Source organism: Schistocerca americana, chromosome 10, assembly GCF_021461395.2.
Source record: "Schistocerca americana isolate TAMUIC-IGC-003095 chromosome 10, iqSchAmer2.1, whole genome shotgun sequence".
Classification (NCBI taxonomy): domain Eukaryota; kingdom Metazoa; phylum Arthropoda; class Insecta; order Orthoptera; family Acrididae; genus Schistocerca; species Schistocerca americana.
The window spans coordinates 135451375-135469284 of NC_060128.1; positions in this window are offsets into that span (position 1 = coordinate 135451375).

Consider the following 17910-nt stretch of genomic DNA (forward strand, 5'->3'; position numbering starts at 1 on the left):
GGACTCACGTCTCGAACTTCAAATATTTCACCCAAGCACTTGGTTTTTTTATTGACAAGTAAGTCTCTTTCCAAAGAGGACATTTCATTTTCATCTTCAGAAGGGCTGTTTGCCTCACACGTCTCCAGACACTTCTGATTCTTTTTTTATAGTCTAGACCCGGAGTCCTTAAACAGTTTTATTAACCTGCCAGGAAGGTGTTTTTGTTGCATTGAGTTCATTGTTGTAGGGAGACTCCGTTACCACGGTGCTTTTTCCGCTTCACCTGGTTAGCGCTGGTTTCTCGTAATGAGGAACTAGCTTTACACTCTCCGGTGATACACTGAATGAAGACTGCGTTTGAATGTTAGGCAAGGGGCTACGATGTGGAGAAGAGGTGGTAACTGACTGTGTAGTGTTCTGCGAATCTGGCATTATTTTTTCTGGTGTATGTGATGATACAGATTTCTGTTCGCCAAATGCATTTGCATTAGGCTGGAAAATACCCACCTTTTAAACCCCAGACAGCTCATTTTGCATTGTTAATGTTACACTACACGCGAGTCGGAACAACTGTGCTATTTCGTGCTGGGTTGCCATTCTTTCCGGATGTCTTACTTTCCTGGCCGTATTAAGCGCTTAACGGTCCCATCTGAAATGGAAATATAGCTGTCCAATGAAGGATAATTATTCAGATTTTCAGGGGCAAAAGTAATCTAAAAGCTGATTGTAAATTCCATATGTGATTGTTGAACTGTAGTTCGCGTACACACAAGTAGCATACTGTTAAAGGCATATAGATATTACGGTACACGTATAACTAACATGTGAAGAAGTCATGGGGTAACATCGGATTCGGTAGTCCCTGTTTTACCGTAATGCTTCTACCCGGTTTCTCCACAGCAGTACTTATGTGTAAAATTCCTTCTGCCGAAAGAGGAAGATGAGGACTCTGCTAAGGTAGTATATGTTCACAAAGACTATTAAAATTATTATTCACTGTATTAAGCGTTTCAGCTTGTAATGCGACGTTACAAGTTCCTTACTGAACACAAAATATTTAAAAAAATCCATAAAATTCTAACAAATTATTTTGCTCAACAACAACGCGTCTGACACAACCAATCCTCATGGTCGAACTGAAGTTGCGGGCTGTTTTCATGGCCAAAACGGCCGAAAAATAATTGTACCAACTCGTAAAGAGAAATGTGATGGTTCCCGGTTTCACCCCCATAACCGACTGATTATACGGCAACTTCCCTTACTTCCGGACGGCACTATTTACAGTTCCCAATGTCGTTTAGTGAACGAAATACTTGCACATCGAGATTTTTACCGTCTGGCAAAAAGAGTGAAGCATCCAGAAAGAGAGGAATAGACGATATGAAACTTCACAGGTTTCTCAGTGACTGTAAAAACGAGTCAAATTTACGAAAAATTCGGTAGTATGAGCCCACTTATCATTATGACGTCGCATCCCCTTTAGTCCCTATCCATGCACTGTGTAAGATCCCTGCTATGTGTTTCTGTATGAAATTTAGCCCAAATTAACCTCGCACACTATAAAAAATATATATATATTACAAAAAACTGTGTACCTACAAACTGTTATCCACCTTTAACTCGTATTCTAACCTATGACTAAACAGGACCTAATTTGAACTGAACTGTAACTGGTCTGAATAAAACTTGTCTTTACATCAAATGGGCAGGTAAAGTTAAGCAATTACCTGCCTCCGATCAAAATTTCCACTTACAGTCAGTTCCACAAGAAAGTGTACTCCATAATTTTAAATATACGTCCGTAGCGAAATTTCTGATAGTGGTATCGAATCTGTAATCAATGCGCTTTTGCACAGTGTATTGATAAACAGTGTGTCGCTTGCAGTTTAAAATGAGTGCAAAATATCTGAAGCATCACGAAGCAGTGTTCCCTGTAAATCATTCATAGGCAGCAAAGCTATCACATGGAGCTGAAGCTATAATTCTTAGAAAGTCAGAAACATTCGTTGCGAAGTGGGTCAAACGATATTTAGAGGTTGGATGGTTCTAATGGCTCTGAGCACTATGGGACTTAACATCTGAGGTCATCAGTCCCCTAGAACATAGAACTACGTAAACCTAACTAACCTAAGGACATCACAGACATCCATGCCCGAGACAGGATTCGAACCTGCGACTGTAGCAGTTGCGCGGTTCCGGACTGAAGCGCGTAGAACCGCTCGGCCACCGCGGCCGGCTTAGAGGTTGCAAACGTGGATGATTTACCGGGTAGAGGGATAAGGTGGCAAGCTGCAATCGATAATGACGGAGATTTGATTACCTGTTAGGTGATTGTGCAGTTAGTAATAACAGGTATTTTCATCTCAACATATATTTATAACGGTGTCTTTTATTTCATACAGGTAACGGCGTACACTTTGTTGTGGAAATGCCTGTACCTCGCGTTAACACAACATTGTTGCAGATTTCCTCGAAAGCAGAACAGCAAACACCAAACAGACAGCGGCTAAGCTAGACTTCAATTTTTTAAATAAAATTTCCAAACAATATTCAAACTGTTGCATACCACATCGTGTGGTTCGGCGAGAGTAACTATTCCCATGAAATAATATTGCAAGACAACGATTTTAGAATGAACTATGTATTCACAAAGACACACAACACTGATCTCAACAGCACTGTGGTTAGAACAATGGACAATGATTTTAAAGGGGTTTAATTTGTATATACAAAGTCAACACGACACTATTGAATACATCTATCACCTACCACACTGCGAAGAGGCAAAGACTGTGCCACAGCAAAACCAAAGATGCTTAACAGTAACATAACTTGCTCTCCCTCTGACGTGAACATCAACAACTTACAAGAATCAAAATGACATGCCCACCTTGCAACTGATACTTCTGGAGAGAGAGCCATTAATCCTCGCAATACAAACGGGGTGGGGGAAAGGGTGGGTATGCCTACATTTTGAAAATATTATAATTTAGTCAGTTCCTTTATACTTAAAAATTATGAAAAAATGTCTTTTTTCGTAATCATTTCTTGTACCGGATTACACAAATGTTTCAGGTTTTTCAGTTAAAATTAACCCAGAAATTTAAGTCATAGTAGTAATCACTTTCCCAAATAAATGTCATATTCCTTACTTACAGATTCAGGACATTACTTACACATGAATATCTGTTTAAAGAGTATGATGTGACTAAACATCAACAAGGCCCCGGGAGTAGACAACATTCCACTAGAACTACTGGCAGCCTTGGGAGAGCCAGTCGTGACAAAACTCTACCATCTGGTGAACAATATGTATGAGACAAGCGAAATACCCTCAGACTTGAAGAAGAAATGTAATAATTCCAATCCCAAAGAAAGCAGGTGTTGACAGACGAGAAAATTACCGAACTATCAGTTTAATAAGTCACAGCTGCGAAATATTTATACGATTTCTTTACAGACGAATGGAAAAACTGGTAGAAGCGGACCTAGGGGAAGATCAGTTTGGATTCCGTAGAAACACTGGAACACGTGAGGCAATACTGACCTTACGACTTATCTTAGAAAAAAGATTAAGGAAAGGCAAACCTACGTTTCTAGCATTTGTAGACTTAGAGAAAGCTTTTGACAATGTTGACTGAAATGCTCTCTTTCAAATTGTGAAGGTGGCAGGGGTAAAATACAGCGAGTGAAAGGCTATTTACAATTTGTATAGAAACCAGATGGCAGTTATAAGAGTCGAGGGGCATGAAAGGGACGCAGTGGTTGGGAGGGGAGTGAGACAGGGTTGTAGCCTCTCCCCGATGTTATTCAATCTGTATACTGAGCAAGCAGTAAAGGAAACAAAAGAAAAATTCGGAGCAGGTATTAAAATCCACGGGGAAGAAATAAAAACTTTGAGGTTCGCCGATGACATTGTAATTCTGTCAGAGACAGCAAAGGACTTGGAAGAGCAGTTGAACGGAATGGACAGTGTCTTGAAAGGAGAATGTAAGATGAACATCAACAAAAGAAAAACTAGGATGATGGAATGTAGTCGAATTAAGTCGGGTGATGCTGAGGGGATTAGATTAGGAAATGAGACACTTAAAGTAGTGAAGGAGTTTTGTTATTTGGGGAGCAAGATAACTGATGATGGTCGAAGTAGAGAGGATATAAAATGTAGGCTGGCAATGGCAAGGAAAGCGTTTCTGAAGAAGAGAAATTTGTTAAGATCGCGTATAGATTTAAGTGTCAGGAAATCGTTTCTGAAATAATTTGTGTGGAGTGTAGCCATGTCTGGAAGTGAAACATGGACGATAAATAGTTTGGACAAGAAGAGAATAGAAGCTTTCGAAACGTGGTGCTACAGAAGAATGCTGAAAATTAGATGGGTAGATCACATAACTAATGAGGAGGTATTGAATAGAATTGGAGAGAAGAGGAGTTTGTGGCACAACTTGACAAGAAGAAGGGATCGGTTGGTAGGACATGTTCTGAGGCATCAAGGGATTACAAATTTAGCATTGGAGGGCAGCGTGGAGGGTAAAAATCTTAGAGGGAGACCAAGAGATGAATACACTAAGCAGATTCAAAAGAATGTTGGTTGCAGTAGGTACTGGGAGATGAAGAAGCTTACACAGGATAGAGTAGCATGGAGAGCTGCATCAAATGGTTCAAATGGCTCTGAGCACTATGGGACTCAATATCTGAGGTCATCAGTCCCCTAGAACATAGAACTACTTAAACCTAACTAACCTAAGGACATCACACACATCCATGCCCGAGGCAGGATTCGAACCTACGACCGTAGCAGTCACGCGGTTCCGGACTGAAGTGTCTAGCACCGCACGGCCACCACGGCCGGCAGAGCTGCATCCAACCATTCTCAGGACTGAAGACCACAACAACAAACAACAGCAGTAACAGCATACTGAAAGATATTTTGACGTTCTGGATACTATTAACTCATCATCATTCCTTTAAAATTAACGACAGTTAACGAGTTTTTGGTTATAAAAATGTTTTAAGTGTGGGCATAAAGTACACCCTCCCAACCCTCCCTCCCCTGGGCGTGAGCGTTATGGAAAAGGCGTTCGTACTGCTAGGGTGAAAGTATTGATCGTCTCCTGAGGCAAGGTGGTTCACAAGTATTGTAATAGTTTCTTCAAACTCTGGATACTAGCACTGGGATGGAGTTGACATCCGACCTGGTCCCACACGTTCTCTATTCGCGACAGATCTGGGTATGTTGCTCGCCATTGGAGTACCTCTTCGTCACGCAGGCAGTTCACAGACTCACCTGGCACATGTGTACGAACATTGTCATGTTGAAAAATGGCACCACGATACCGTCGCATGTGAGGTATGCACGGGTGATAAAGGCTCTTGATGGCATTCATCTTGCCATCGCTGCTCCGTCAGTCACTACCGAAGTTGTACCGACAGCTCCCCTCACCATGACGCCAGAAGTAACACCGAATGAAGCTGGAAATATATTGGGAACTAATTTACGCCTTCTTTTGGCATGGATGTGTGTGATGTCCTTAGGTTAGTTAGGTTTAAGTAGTTCTAAGTTCCAGGGGACTCATGACCTCAGAAGTTAAGTCCAATAGTGCTAAGAGCCATTTGAACTTTTTGTCGGCGTCATGTTCTAATACACACATTAAACAGAGCTAATTTCTAAAGTACTGAATATGAATTTTTTCTTTTACCTTAATTCTGTCAACGTTCGGCAGTACTGTTTTCGATTTTGCTGTGTAGTTAGGAAATGTCACGTGACAGAGACAAGCTGAGCTAAAAAAGTTTAAATGTGTTAAATAGTGTAATTACTGAACTCGCGTTTGCAACTAGCAAACTCAAAATGCGAGGGTCACTCCAAAAGAAATTCACACTATTTTTTAAATCCATTTTTCAATTCTACATGTTTGAAAGTTTTACAGTGTGTAGATACATCCTTTAGGAACAATATTTTCATTTCTCCACATAATTTCCATTCCTCTCAACTCCCTTACGCCATCTGGGAACCAGCGCCTGTATACCCGCACGGTAAAATTCTGGACCAACCTGTTGGAGCCACTGTTTGGCATCGTGCACAAGGGAGTCATCATCTTCAAACCTTGTTCCACGAAGAGAGTCTTTCAGTTTCCCAAAGAGATGATAGTCACATGGAGCCAGGTCAGGGCTGTAAGGCGGGTGTTTCAGGGTTGTCCATCCAAGTTTTGTGATCGCACCCATGGTTTTTTGACTGACATGCCGTGCAACAGCAAAACATCCTGCTTTTGCCGATAAGGTCGAACACGACTCAGTCGAGCTTGAAGTTTCTTCAGTGTCGTCACATATGCATCAGAATTTATGGTGGTTCCACTTGGCATGATGTCCACAAGCAAGAGTCCTTCGGAATAGAGAAACACCGTAGCCATAACGTTTCCAGCAGAAGGTGTGGTTTTGAATTTTTTTTTCTTGGGTGAATTTCCATGACGCCACTCCATTGATTGCCTCTTCGTCTCTGGTGAAAAATGGAGCCAAGTTTCATCACTTGTCACAATTGTTCCAAGAAATTCATCTCCACCATTCTCGTAGTGTTCCAAAAGTTCGCTGCGTACCGTTTTTCTTGTTTCTTTATGAGCCACTGTCAACATCCTGGGAGCCCATCTGGCACAAACATTTTTTAGCGCCAACACTTTTAGTGTTCTGCAAACACTTCCTTCCCCTATCCCACCGTAGCACGACAATTCGTTCACTGTGATGCGTCTGTCAGCAGTCACCAATTCGTCAACTCTCTGCACATTGTCCGGAGTGTGTGCAGTACGAGGCCTGCCGCTGCGAGGACAATCCTCAATATTGCCGTGCCCGCTTTCATCACGTAACCTGCTTGCCCACCGACTAACTGTACTGCGATCGACAGAAGCATCTCCATACACTTTTTTCAACTTCTTGTGGATGTTTCCCACTGTCTCGTTTTCACAGCACAGGAATTCTATGACAGCACGTTCCTTCTCACGAACGTCACATGTAGCAGCCATCCCGAAGACATGCTGTGACAGCGCCACTCACGGGAACAGGTTGAACTAAGTTAGAAAACAAGGGGGAAGGATGTATCTAGACACTGTAAAACTTTCACACATACAGAATGAAAACTGTATTTTTACAAAAATAGTGTGCATTTCTTCTGGAGTTACCCTCGTACGTTAACTGTTTCTGAAGAGCTGTCATCATCGTTCACCCTTAGCTTGCACATGTTGGAACATCTCAAACGGAAATCTGTATGCGACACCTGTAATCCCAGCTGCTCATTCAGTCATGATACAACACCCTCTGCCGGCCGGTGTGGCCGAGCGGTTCTAGGCGCTTCAGTTTGGAACCGCCCGCGCGACTGCTACGGTCGCAGCTTCGAATCCTGCCTCGGGCATGAATGTGTGTGATGTCCTTAGGTTAGTTAGATTTAAGTATTTCTACGTTATAGGGCACTGAGGACCTCAGTAGTTAAGTCCCATAGCGCTCAGAGCCATTTGAACCATTTGGACAACACCCTCTCTCTACGACTCTACAACTGCTACTCTCCAATGTTACGACTCGACTAGAATGTTAACTATTTGCTTGCCCGCACTTTTCTTAATAACGCAGCCTCTTGAAACGAGATTCTATATATCGCTCACGTGTTCAGCACTGCAAAGATACCTGAAGGGGCTACATTCCGAATGAACAAACAATTTTATTTACATTTGCATTTCAAAGATACACCAATTGATAATGTACGACACGGCCATAATTTGCTACTATTTCATGTAATATATAAATCTTTCACGTCATCTTCAAAATCTTCGTATATCCATAATTAAAACGGACGACTTGGGACTTCAGCTGGTATAATATTTGTTAAAAAATGACGTAATTCCTCTAGCTGTATTAATGTGTTGGCTTTATTGGCAACTAGTTTCGATGTTGTTACATCATCATCTTCGGGCCCATACTTGTTGTCAGTAACCGTATGTGTCTAACACTAGTAGCCAGTGGTGAGATAGGCGTGTTCCATGTTTATGGCTCAGATAATGCAGCTGACATCGTTAATCCCTTCCCTTTCCTCTCCTTTCTCCCCCCTCTACCTTCAATTTACATCTAATTTCTGTATTTAGTTTGTTGCCTCGGTAGCTCCGCTGTCAGCGAAGCGGACTGCTAAGCGACGGGGCCCGTGTTCGATTTCCGGCCGGGTCCGAGATTTTCTCCGATCGGGGACTGGGTGTTGTATTGTACTCACTTTCGTATGGTCATAATTGACATTACTATTGAGGTGGCAGAATAGGCATGGTCCCTAAGCCAATAAATTGAAAACAAAGGTAATTCCTGATGATCATCGGTTGAACTAAACTGGTAGAGAGCAAAATTGGTTTCATTAGCAGCTGCTGGTGGTTCTGGAGTATGACACTTGTCAAGTAATCCAGAGGATTCTTTGCTTTCTAAAACTATTCTGTGTCGTAGGTCACAGAGCCCTATTTTATGAGACACGGAGAGAAGGATGTACAGTAAATAAAAAAAGCACCGATGGAGGACGAAAGGAGGGGTGGAAAAAAACGCGTCTTCGTGGGGGTTGTGTGTGTGTAGCGATCTATCAGCTGCCACTGTGTGCCACCATCTTTTTGCCGGGCGGCGCTCTCTATCTGCATGCCTGGCGTTTCTCCCGGCTCACTTTTTCGCGTCTATCTGGGGGCAGGCCCGCGCTCGGCCGCGCCGCCCCCGCCGCCCCCGCCGCCACCACCACCGCCGCCGCCGCCGTCGACGCTCCATCTCCGGGCGGCATTTTTCTTCGTCGCTGTCGTACGCCGCCCCCGGGCCGCCCCCTCCGCCCCCGCGCCGCCCCCGGCTGTAGCCGCCTCCGCCGCCGACGCCTTTTCCCTCCCCTTATCACTGCCGGCGCGGTGGCGCTCCACAGGGCTGAGTTCCGGGACCAGCTTTTTCTCTGCTCAGACCACGACTCCTTCCTCTTTCTCCTTTTTTTCTTCCCTCCCCTTCCCCGCCTCCCTCCCACCATTCGTAGGTCTGGTACTTCCTCTGAGCCCCGTACAACGTGCGTGCGCGCACTGGCACACATATACGCACACGCACCAGAGTAAATCTCTCACGCGCGCCTCTTTCCCTGTGTGAGCGCCGCCGCGCTAGGCGATCCCTCAATACAATAGAATATCAATCGGCTGTCACTGCGCGACGCGCATTACGGGCCGGGTCGGGCACCGTTGAATAATTTATTATTTGCGCAGGCGCCGTATAAAATAGAGATTCCTCCTCCTCGCTTTTGTTCGTCTCTGTCTTTTTCTTCCGATCTCCCGGAGAACTGTTTCTTTCTCAGAACGCGCACGCACACACGCACACACAACACACACACAGAAACACACACACACACACACACACACACACACACACACACTATGATTATCGTCGTCCCCATTAAGGAAGTTCCACGTCACTAACGTCCTAGTTTTTTTTTTGCTACTTCAGTCGATTAGGATTAAACTAAACTAAACTCCTCCCGAACAGGCCAAGAAGGACCAACGGTACCGACCGGCCGCCGCGTCACCCTCAGCCCACAGCCCTGGATGCGGGTATGGAGGGGCATGTGGTCAACACACCGCTCTCCCGCCGTATGTCAGTTTCCGAGACCGGAGCCGCTACTTCTCAATCAAGTAGCTCCTCAGTTTGCCTCACAAGGGCTGAGTGCACCTCGCTTGCCAACAGCGATCGCCAGACCGGATGGTCAGCCATCCGAGTGCTAGCCCCGCCCGAAAGCGCTTAACTTCGGTGATCTGACGGGAACCGGTGTTACCACTGCGGCAAGGCCGTTGGCCAGTCGATTAGGATACTTCCATTGATTTCATCTGTGTGACGAATCCTGTTAGATAGCATAAAATATTTTGTATTGCTGCCCCCCCCCCACAAAAAAATTAAACGAGAAAAGACTCACTTCAGCTCTGACTGAAGTACAATAATAATTTTGTGTAGCTCGCCGATCTGATGCAATACTTTCAACTGAACGCCGATTCGGCCAGTTGAGTGTCTGTAACCTACCCCAGTAAGCTTGCCGGGGTAAGAGGACTGAATAAGGGGACCTACAGTTCAACGCGTTGTTCGTGGAGAATCTTCACTCAGTTGACATTTGACCACACGAGCTTACGTTTTCCAGGCACTGTATGGAAGTGAAACATGGACGATAAATTGTTTGGACAAGAAGAGAATAGAAGCTTTCGAAACGTGGTGCTACAGAAGAATTCTGAAGATTAGATGGGTAGATCACATAACTAATGATGAGGTATTGAATAGAATTGGAGAGAAGAGGAGTTTGTGGCACAACTTGACAAGAAGAAGGGACCGGTTTGTAGGACATGTTCTGAGGCATCAAGGGATCACAAATTTAGCATTGGAGGGCAGCGTGGAGGGTAAAAATCGTAGAGGGAGACCAAGAGATGAATACACTAAGCAGATTCAGAAGGATGTAGGTTGCAGTAAGTACTGGGAGATGAAGAAGCTTGCACAGGATAGAGTACCATGGAGAGCTGCATCAAACCAGTCTTAGGACTGAAGACCACAACAACAACAACAACAACAACAACAGACCAGCCAGGCTCGACCAGCTGAAGAATAAAAAACGCGCACTTTCTGTGCATGGAAGGGTAAAATAATTATGACGAGTTAAGTAGCCTGACAGCTCATGCATCCAAGTTGCTGACCTGAATAACATACAGAACAATGCAAAAGAAAATTGAAGATCTATTATATGATGATTGTATTGTGTTGTATTGTATGTTAACCGGGGGCCTAGAAACGACGGAGAGGCTCCGTCCCTGCCGCAGCCGCAGTGGTCCACAACCCCACGACGACTACCGCAGTCCACTTCACCCCCTCGACGCTCCACACCGAACCCAGGGTTACTGTGCGGTTCAGCGACCGGTGGTCTCCCCCCTCCCCCCCCCCCCCCACCCAAGGAACGTCTCACACCAGACGAGTGTAGCCCCTGTGTTTGCATGGTAGAGCAACGGTGGTGTACGCGTACGTAAAGAACTTGTTTGCGCAGCAATCGCTGACGTAGTGTAGCTGAGGCGGAATAAGGGGGACCAGCCCGCATTCGCCGAGGGAGATGGAAAACCGCCTAAAACCCATCCACAGACTGGCCGGCTCACCGGACCTCGACGCAAGTCCGCTGGGTGGATTCGTGCCGGGGACCAGGCGCTCCTTCCCAATCCGGAAAGCCGTGCGTTGGGTCGCACGGCTAACCGGGTGGGCTTAGATAATGATTAGTTAGGGTTCAGGAAAGTTTAAGGCACCAGAGAGGCAGTTCTGATGCTGTGATTCATAGTGAAGACAGGACTGAAGAAAAATCAAGACACTTTCACAGGATTTGTTTATCTGGAAAAAGCTTTGGACAATGTGAAATGTTGCAAACGTTCGACATCCTGAGAAAAATTGGGGTAAACTATAGGGAAAGCTCGATGAGATACAATATGTACAAGAACCAAGAGGATCAACAGGAACGGGAGACCAAGAACGAAGTGCTCAAATTAAAAACAGCGTAAAAATGAGATGTAGTCATTTGCCCCTACTGTTCAATCTATACGTAGAAGAAGCAATTATAGAAATAAAAAGGATGGTTCAAGAATGGAATTAAAACTCAAGGTGGAAGGATAACAAATGATAATATTCACAGATAGCTATTCTGAGTGAAAACGAAGATGAATTACGTAATCTGCTGGATGGTTGGTTGGTTGGTTGGTTTTGGGGAAAGAGACCAAACAGCGAGGTCATCGGTCTCATCGGATTAGGGAAGGAAGCCGGCCGTGCCCTTTCAGAGGAACCATCCCGGCATTTTCCTGGAGCGATTTAGGGAAATCACGGAAAACCTAAATCAGGATGGCCGGACGCGGGATTGAACCGTCGCCCTCCCGAATGCGAGTCCAGTGTGCTAACCACTGCGCCACCTCGCTCGGTGCTGGATGGAATGGAAGGTCTAATGTGGACAGAATATGGATTGAGAGTAAATCGAAGAAAGACGAAAGTAATGAGAAGTAGCAGAAATGAGAACAGCGAGAAACTTAACATCAGGATTAATCATCTTGAGGTCTAAGCTCTTTTGTCCGCATTTGCTTTAAGAATACATACGTTTTAGGATGGGGTACGCCTTCAGCAAAACACAATTCTGCAGTGAAACTCTGTTTTCTGCCCTCAAAGAATTATTAGACAACACCAACCTATAGAAGCCCCCCCCCCCCCCCCCCCAAAAAAAAATTATTCTTCACACACACACAAAAACACACACACACGAAGTAACCTGACTACATTAGGTGGTATATGGTTGCTGATGACATACTGTTAAAGAAAATTGGCACTACAAAAACATAATACCCCAGGAAAACCACACCACGTGGCAAAAAGGCACGAACACATAACTTTATGTGTTCTTCAAAAATTCGTTATTACATGTGTACAAACGGTAAAAAACGTTATTTATGTAAACAGTGGTAAAATCAAAGCTACTGATGATGCTGCAACTGCAATGAAACATGTTTGAGATATAAAACAAAATTGTGTTTTGCTAAAGGCGGATCCCATCCAAAAACATATGTATAAAACATCAGGATTGTTGACCACAAAGTAAATGAAGTTAAGGACTTCTGATACCTAAACAGTAAAATGACACATGACGGTGGGGGCAAGGAGGACTTGAAAAACAGACTAACACTGGCAAAAAGGGAGTTTTCTGGCCAAGAGAAGTCTACAAGTATCAAAATAGGCCTAAATTTCAGGAAGAAATGTCTGAGAATGTCCATTTGGAGCACAGCATTGTGTGGTAGTGAAACATGCACTCTGGCGAAATCGGAACAGAAGAGAATCAAAATAATGTCGAAATTTAGACGGACTGATAAGGAAAGGAATGAGGAGGTTCTCTGGAGAATCGCCAAGGGAAGGAGAAATGGAAAACACTGACGAGAGGAAGAGACAGAATGGTAGGGCATCTGTTAAGGAAAACTGTAGAGGAAGACAGAGATTGGAATACATCCAGCAAATAATTGAGGACGTAGGTTGCAGGTGCTACTCTGAGATGAAGAGGTTGGCTCAAGAGAGGAATTCGTGCCTTGCCGCATCAAGCCGGTCAGAAGACTGATGAGTCAAAATAAAAGTAGTAGAAATTTATGACACACTTTGACCTTCTGTAAGAAGGTGTCACTGTCACTTCCTTCACTACAAAAATATAAAAATGTACTTCCTCTGCAGCTTGAAAACAAACTCGAGGAATCGTTAGCACTCCCAAAACTTTTGTTTCGGTGACCCTATCCTGTAATGACTTTCCTATGAGCAGTGGCTCTTGCTGAACCCGTCGATGAATGCTTGTGTGGGATACATGTGTAACATTCGCTATTTCGATCACTTCTACCAACGAACAGTTACCATGGTTACGTGCCGATAAACATTTAGACTATCATATGTCTGCTATATCGTCCACTCAATCATTGTACTCCCACTTATTTATCTTCAGCTCCTACACTTCTGTCTGCGTTGCACAGGACAGCAGAAATACCCGTCCTCAACAAACTAATATCCTCTCTGTACCATCACATAAGGGAGCCATGTTCTCTAAATTATTTTTTGTATCACGAACCTGACTGTGGAACAATCACCCTAAAAAAATCAGAGAAATTAAACTGCGTTCAAACCTTAAAAGACGGTTAAAGGTCCACCTTCTACCACAACTGCCATCTCTTCTACACACTTGTCTGCAGCTCATTTCTGGCAACCCATCCTCCCCACCACTTCTTCTTCTCCCTGATCTACGAAGTCATCCATTAATTTCCTCTGGCCCGCATCTCGTGGTCGTGCGGTAGCGTTCTCGCTTCCCACGCCCGGGTTCCCGGGTTCGATTCCCGGCGGGGTCAGGGATTTTCTCTGCCTCGTGATGGCTGGGTGTTGTGTGCTGTCCTTAGATTAGTTAGGTTTAAGTAGTTCTAAGTTCTAGGGGACTGATGACCACAAATGTTAAGTCCCATAGTGCTCAGAGCCATTTTTGAATTTCCTCTGTTCTTTCTTAAAAGCTATTGTCACTGAAATTTTATTCTTCTCCTCTTTCACTATCCCTTACACTTCTGATGATACTAACGACGGTTTCAGAAGTTCTAAGACAATCAATATCATACAGAATGAGATTTTCACTCTGCAGCTGATATGAAACTTCCAGGCAGTTCTTCGAAGAACTTCTGTGAAGTTTGGAAAGTAGCAGACGAGGTACTGGTAGAACTGAAGCTGTGATGACGGGTCGTAAGTCGTGCTCGGGTAGCTCAATCGGTCTAGCACTTGCCCACGAAAGGCAAAGGTCCCGAGTTCGAGTCTCGGTGTGGCACACAGTTTCAATCTGCCAGGAAGTTTCAATCAATGTCATTCTTATCTCTATACATAAAAAGTCAGTCTGCAGATGTTTGTTCTGGTAAAACCCAGAAAAAGTCGATCGTTTGGCTTCAAATTTTAACACAACATTGCATTCAAATAAGAGCGTGTTTTTATTTACCTATTTTTGAAATATGTATAATGTGTAAATAAATATGTAATATACAAAGGTGTAACGTTGTTACCAAAAATCTTGAAATGTTCTTGGCCAATTTACTTCAAATATTACACAGTATTCTAATGAACTTTCGGGCAGACATATACTATATATTTATAATATATGTAATATGTCAACGTACAGAGTGTGTCAAAATGAACATACCGGTTTTAAGGCGTTTAGCATTTATTGTGTTCAACTTACAACTGTAAATAATACACCAAATGGAAGAGCAACTCAAACAGTTTTGTTTGTATACCTGTGTTCAATGGGAAGAGTACGGAATGAAAAACGTGTTGTACGAGTGCAAGTCTTTCACGCTTAGCCCCAAGAAATATCCCCGCGGAGAGTTTATGGGCCTTTCTTTTTCGGCGAATCAGCTGTAACTGATGTTTCTTATCTTGATGTGCTGCGGCCATGGCCCACATGCCTCAATGGGAAGAAGCTGAACAACACATCTTTATTTGGGAGCAAGATGGCGCGCCGCCTCACTGGCGTAACTCCATACGCCACAGGTTGAACGACGTCGAATCCGACCGGTGGATTGTGCGCAAGGGGCCGGTTGACACAGCATTTTATGCACGACCTCCGCGTTCACACAAGATCTGAGGCGATCGTGGGGGGATTGGGTTGTTTTGGGGGGAGGAGACAAAACAGCGAGGTCATCGGTCTCATCGGATTAGGGAAGGACGGGGAAGGAAGCCGGCCGTGCCCTTTCTAAGGAACCATCCCGGCATTTGCCTGGAGCGATTTAGGGAAATTACAGAAATCCTAAATCAGGTTGGCCGGACGCTGGATTGAACCGTCGCTCTCCCATGCTTGTCCAGTGTGCTAACCACAGCGCCACCTCGCTCGGTTGTGATCATGTGTATGTGCCTCCGATACCAGCTGATCTAGCCGACTTAGAAACAGTGTTATAGCGACAGTTACTCCTGACACATTGCTCAAGGTTTCGGAACAATTCGCCTATCCACTCGATGTGTGATCGGTGTTCACGTTGAATGATTGTCAGAAAAATTGTTTGTGTTTCTCTTTAATTTGGTTTATTATTTACAACTGTAAGGTGAATGAAAATGTGCTACAAAGTCTTAAAACCCGTATATTCATTTTGAAACTTCCTGTATATGTCTTATATAAAGAAGAGACATTGTTCAACGGTTCAAATGGCTCTGAGCACTATGGGACTTAACATCTATGGTCATCAGTGCCCTAGAACCTAGAACTACTTACACCTAACTAACCTAAGGACATCACACAACACGCAGCCATCACGAGGCAGAGAAAATCCTTGACCCCGCCGGGAATCGAACCCGGGAACCCGTGCGTGGGAAGCGAGAACATTACCGCACGACCACGAGATGCGGGCAGAGACATTGTTACTAAATTCTCGAAACGTTCTTGACAGACGTACTTAAAATTTTACCCGATGGTTCAGGAAACATTAAGCTGGCAGTAGGACATATATTTTTGGTGTATATAGCATACAAATTTCTATGTATTATATAAAGGGGAAACATTTCCACCAAAAAATTGCTTCATCATTTCAGATTTTTGCGCTTTACATTTGGACGTATACAGGCTATATATTTTTTTCTACATACTATGCAACCGTATGTAAAATATATACTAGACAAATTTTGTTTGCAAGTATCTCGAAAGCCGGTCGCTGTGGTCGAGCGGCTCTACCCGTTTCAGTCTGGAACCGCACGACTGCTACGGTCGCAGGTTCGAATCGTGCCTCGGGCATGGATGTGTGTGATGTCCTTAGGGTAGTTAGCATTAACTAGTTCTAAGTTCTAGGGAACTGATGACCTCAGATGTCAAGTCTCATAGTGCTCAGAGCAATTTGAACCACTTATCTCGAAAAGTTTTTTATACCTTCACTTAAAATTTTAAAAAATACTGTATTAAACATTGACTACAAAATCTGAATTTGCCTTAACTAAAAAAAATTTTTTTCAAGGTCAGAGAGAGGGAGAAACATGAGATGGACAGAGGTATGGGAGGAAACTGACATAGAGAGTGGAAAGGACGAGATGGACAGAGGGAGCAGGAGGCTATGGCGAGGGGGAAGGGAGGAGAAGATGGACAGAGAGAGAGGGACGAGGTGATGAAGACAGAGAGGGGGGAGAAAGAGGAGACGGACAAAGAGAGAGAGAGAGAGGAAGAGGTGGACAGAAACAGACGAAGAAGGAGATTGGAAACGTGTGCTTTATGTTTTTTTTCTGTTTAACTAGACAGAGCAACAGAAATGTGTGGCCGGATACAGCTGGTTTTTAATGTTCTTTATTATTATAATTATATGGTGTCGGATAACTGAAATTAAATGCCGTGTGGCTAGGGCCTCCCGTCGGGTAGACCGTTCGCCGGGTGCAAGTCTTTCGATTTGACGCCACTTCGGCGACTTGCGCGTCGATGGGGATGAAATGATGATGATTAGGACAGCACAACACCCAGTCCCTGAGCGGAGAAAATCTCCGACTCAACCGGGAATCAAACCCGGGCCCTTAGGATTGACATTCTGTCGCGCTGACCACTCAGCTACCGGGGGCAAATGTCGGATAACTTATAATACCGGACACACCGACTCCGACCACCGGCTACTAGTGGTTTGTGGTTTGATGATAAAGTCAAATGGCTCTAAGCACTATGGGACTTGAAACTTCCTGGCTGATTAAAACTGTGTGCCCGACCGAGACTCGAACTCGGGACCTTTGCCTTTAGCGGGCAAGTGCTTGGTAGAGCACGTGCCCGCGAAAGGCAAAGGTCCCGAGTTCGAGTCTCGGTCGGGCACACAGTTTTAATCTGCCAGGAAGTTTCATATCAGCGCATACTCCGCTGCAGAGTGAAAATCTCATTCTGGAAACATCTCCCAGGCTGTGGCTAAGCTATGTGGCTCTGAGCACTATGCGACTTAACTTCTGAGGTCATCAGTCGCCTAGAACTTAGAACTAATTAAACCTAACTAACCTAAGGACAGCACACACATCCATGCCCGAGGAAGGATTCGAACCTGCGGCCGTAGAAGCAGCTAGATCCGGACTGAAGCGCATAGAACCGCTCGGCCACAGCGGCCGGCTGGTTTGATGATAGCTGTTAAACAAGAACTAGTCATCACCGATAGAAGATTCTTTAATTTTTCCTAAAACGGTCTCTGGAATCACAACTGCACGTTAAATTACCCTCGCGATTGAAATCCGGAGCAGACAATTACTTTATTGAAACTTTATTGAACATGAAATAAGTTCGTGGTTTGTGGAAAATAATTTTATGCTAAATTCCAGTAAGACTCAGTTTTTATAGTTTCTAACTCACAGTTCAACAAGAACTGATATTTTGATCAGACAGAATGGGCATATTACAAGCGAGAC